Raw genomic sequence first — 4,478 nt, 5'->3', positions numbered from 1 at the left:
GGGAAAGAAAATTACTTACAAAGGAGTTCCCATTAGAACGTCAGCTGACTTCTCAATAGAAATACTTCAGGCCAGAAGGGAACCGCATGAGGTATTCAAAGTAATGAAAAGCAAGACTACTGTATCTAAGACTACTGTATCCAGCGAGGCTATCATTTAAAATTGAAGGTGAAATAAACAGCTTTCCAGACCAATAAAAGAAAGGTTAAAGACTTCAAAACAAAGACCGGTAGTCATCGCCGTAGGAGTCCAGCACCCTCATGAGGAACCTCCGCTCCTGCTGGAGTCTCCGTGTTATCCTCTGTACCTGATGGAGCCTGTTTAGGACCCACTCATTCACCTGCTCGATCTCCCTGCAGCGCCGACCCAGCGCCTGGTACTTCCTGCAGTTGATTTCCCGTTGGCGCCGCTGCTGCCGCCCCCGGCTGCCTCCTCCTCTTTGTCTCGTTCCTGGAGGCTGGAGCTGCCCAGACCCCCAGACACGAACTCCACTTCGGTCTCAAGTTCACTCTCCAGGATGTGACCACCGAACAGCGGAGGCAGCGCCAGCTCCAAGCCGGGAGGTGCTGAGAACTCCTCAAAACCCACGGCTGCCATGGACCCCTCTCTCTGCTCCAGCTCCATTTCTCCCTGGCTCCCAGAGCAGAACTTCCAACCTTGCAAACCTCTAGGTTAAAGTGGCTTGCAAAACGACACGCCCCATCTGATTTCAGGCCAGACACCCAGGCCCCGGCCGCTAAGCCTCCTGGGAGTTGTAGTTCTCTATTTCCAGCTTGCCTCCCTCGCCCCACCCCCACCCCGAGTCCTTGCTCGCTGGTCTAACGCCATGGCCAGGCATCTGAGTCACCTCCATCTTTATTCCTGTCCCGACACCACACCGTCTGACCACGGAGACTCTCCGCTTGGGAGGCCCCTGGATCTCCTTCTGGGGCCTGGCTGTGTCGCCCCCCAGGGACTGGATCGCGTCGCCAGGCAGCGACACAGCCCGGCCTCTGGCCCCACCTCTGGGTCTTCTCCGATCACTGGTGATCGGTGATCTGAGAAGCCAGGCGGGGCAGGGAAGAGGCTGACATCCGCCTCTTCCCTGCCCCACCCGGCTTCTCTGATAACTGGCCCAGGGCCTGCAAAGGCGGCCCGGTTCTCCCGCTCTTGGCTGCCACCTGGGTTTCCGATTGCCGTCAGCTGCAGGCGGCTTCTTCCGTCCTTCCCCTTTCGCCTCCCATCATTGTGCCTACCTATGCAAATTAACTGCCATCTTTGTTGGTGGTTAACCGCCATCTTTCTTGGCAGTTAATTTGCATATCGCCCTGATTAGCCAATGGGAAGTGTAACAGAGGTACAGTTAATTACCCTTTTTGTCTTTTATTAGATAGGATATATATATATATATATTTATATATATGGCTAATATGCAAAGTGTCCCCTCAGGAGTTCGACCGGGAGACTGGGAGTTCGATCGCTTGCTATGACATGTGCTGACCACTAGGGGGTGGCACAGAACATGGCAGGTGACCAGCGGTGGTGGCAGAGTGCTGAGGGAGTGATGGAAGGAAGAGGCAGGGAGGCAGAGAGGTGGGGGGAACCATGCGGTGGCTGCACATGGGTGGTGAGGGAAAGAGGCAGTGGGGAGGCGGTGCGGGGGGGACCACATGGTGGGCGTGTGTGGGTGGTGAGGGAGGAGGCGGGGAGGCAGGGAGGTGGGGAACCTGATCGGCCCTGATCGCTGGTCAAGCCTAGGGAACTTACCCATGCACCAATTTCATGCACTGGCCCTCTAGTCTATAATAATAAAAGCATAATATGCTAATTAGACCAGACATTTTTCCAGATGACCTTCCGGATGAAGCCACAGCAGCAAGGGCCGAGGCAGAGGGCCCTGGCCGCTGCGACGGGTGGGGGCTGAACCTCTCACACAAATTTAGTGCATCGGGCCTCTAGTTTTATATAATAGCCTTGCTAGGTAATGTAGTCTTGGTAGTAGATCCTTGCTTTTCATCATTTTGAATATTTTATGCCAATCCTTTCTGGTCTGAAATGTTGCTGTTGAAGAATCAGCTGGAAGTCTTATGAGAGCTTTCTTATAAGAAATTGTCTTTCTCTTGTCGCTTTTAAGATTCTCTCTTTGCCCTGGCTGATTTTCTCAGTGGTTAGAGCATTGGCCTGTGGACCAAAGGGTCTCAGGTTCAAGTTCCAGTCAATGGCAAGTACCTGGGTTGCAGGTTCTATCCCTGGCCCTGGTTGGGGCACATGCAGGAAGCAACCAATTGATGTGTTTCTCTCACTGTGATTTTTTTTTCTCTCTCATGCACTGCCTTCTCCCTTCTCTCCACTCTCTCTAAAAAAATCAATGGGAAAAAAATATCCTCAGGTGAAGATAAAAAAAAAAGATTCTCTCTTTGTGTTTAACCTTTGTCATTTTAAATATGATGTGTCTTGCTGTGGGTCTCTTTGGGTTCATAATGTTTGGGACTTGCTGCACTTCCTAAACTTGTGATTTTTTTCTTCACCAGGTTAGGGAATTTTCAGTTATTATTTCTTCAGATAGGTTCTCCATCCCTTGCTCTCTCTCTTCTCTTTTTGGTACCCCTATAATGCAGATGCTGTTTTGCTCACACTATCCCAAAGGTCCCTTAAACTATCTTAATTTTAAAAAATTATTGTTTCATTTGCTAGTCTGATTGGGTGTTTTCTTCTACCTTATTTACCAAATTGCTGGTTCAATCCTTTTATTCATTTAACCTATTGTTTATTCATTCTAGTGTATTTTTTATTTAGAATATTGTTTTCTTCATTTCTGACTGGTTCTTTATTTATAGTTTCTGTGTCCTTTTTCAGGCTGTTGTAGTTCTCACTAAGTTCCTTGTTGTTCTCATTAAGTCCTTGAGCGTTCTTATAAGCATTTTTTTTTGAACTTTGTATCTTGTAAATTGGTTGCCTTCATTTTATTTAGCTCTTTTTCTGGGAATATCTACTTTTATTTCATTTGGTGTATGTTTCTTTGTCTTCCCAGGGCTGTCTTTTTGTGTTTGTCTCTATGTATTAGGTAGATTTGCTACGATTCCCATTCTCAGTAGGGTGTCCTTCTGTAGTAGGTGTCCTGTGTAACCCAGGGACACAGTCTCTGAGCTGGGTGCTTCAGGAATGTCTTTTGTGTGGGTTATGTGTGGCCTCTTGTTTTAATTGAGTATTTATTGGTATTGGCCCATTCATATATAGGTTCATAACTCAGGTTGGCTGACTGTGAAGATTGACAATGACTAAAGTGTACTGTGTAGGTGCTGACCACACTGAATGGAGTTCCCCACAGCAGGGTATGCTGCCTGCTGAGATCTCCCTTTGGAATATGCCATTTGTAAAGCTATCCACAGTTTGTGGCTGTTGTGACAGAAGAACCAAGCTGTGCACTAAGGCCTGCTTCCAACAGTACTGAATTTGGGTCGGGACAACAAAAAGCCCAAGGCATCCTGAGATCCACCTTCGCCTGCTTCTGCTTGATAGCTGCCTTTTAGATTCAGCCACTGAAAGAGCCTGTGGTGGTATTGAATTGTTTGAGGTAAGTTCGCAGTGAGTCACTAAGTAGGGTGAATGGTGTTCAGCAGACTGATACACATTCAAATGCAGCACCTGGATTCATGGAGTACTCACCATGATCAGGCATGATTGGCAAGCCTTCAGTGATTAAGCAATGAGTGATACAGTTCAACATAATAATCTAATGATTGCTCCTAGTGGGGGAATAAACCTACTACACAAATGTCTTAAAAAAAGACATGAGTTTAGAGATGAATGTTTTGAGCCTTTAAAAGAAGGATATATTGGAGGATAGAAAATGGCGGCCTAATAGACAGAGGTGTCATGCACCTCATCCCAGGTCCAGACTGGAAAAGCAACTAAATCAGAGAACATCCACCTGGAATTAATAAATTAGAGCTGAGAAGACAATTTACAACAAGGAAGGGTAGAGGACACCTGGAAAACAGTAGGAACGGGAACCTGGGCTGGTGAGGGCCAGCCGGCCAGCAGGCCAAGAGAGTGAGGAGGAAGCTGTGGTGCACCAAAGCTACATCCCTTGGCAACAGGCGTAACAGCCAACTGTGGAAAAGAAAAGCCACAGGGCTTCTGCTGGCTGGAGAATCTGGATATAAGACCACAGTTGCAAAAGGCCAAGGCGGCCCAAACAGTGCAGTGCTGGGGGGAGAGAAAACCACAGTTTTGTGGTTATTTTGGTTTGGTTTTGTCTTTCCTTTTATTCACTAAACCCAGAACATAGGACTTTTCCATTGCTAACACTCAACCAGGGCTTAAGCCCAGGGAGAGGCGCAGACTTGAGGTGTCTGAGGAGAGGCTGAGGAGGTTAGCAGGACAGGGAGACCTGGCCAGGACCCTGGAATTGGGACATTCTGAAAGCTTCCGAACCTAAGGGGCCATTTCTCCCCTTAAGAGCTAACCCCTCCCAGTAGCCTCAAAACAGGTAATAC

The 4,478-nt window shown here is 48.0% G+C and overlaps 1 pseudogene; it reads right to left on the bottom strand.

Annotated features, from left to right (window-relative positions):
• Positions 1-214: 214 nt before the first annotated feature.
• On the bottom strand, positions 215-624 carry LOC102245789 (annotated as a pseudogene).
• Positions 625-4,478: the final 3,854 nt, after the last annotated feature.

The sequence above is a fragment of the Myotis brandtii genome, unplaced genomic scaffold, assembly GCF_000412655.1.
Source record: "Myotis brandtii unplaced genomic scaffold, ASM41265v1 scaffold7, whole genome shotgun sequence".
NCBI lineage: Eukaryota > Metazoa > Chordata > Mammalia > Chiroptera > Vespertilionidae > Myotis > Myotis brandtii.
Note: the sequence above shows the minus strand (reverse complement) of the source record. Positions and strands in the feature narration are given on the sequence as shown.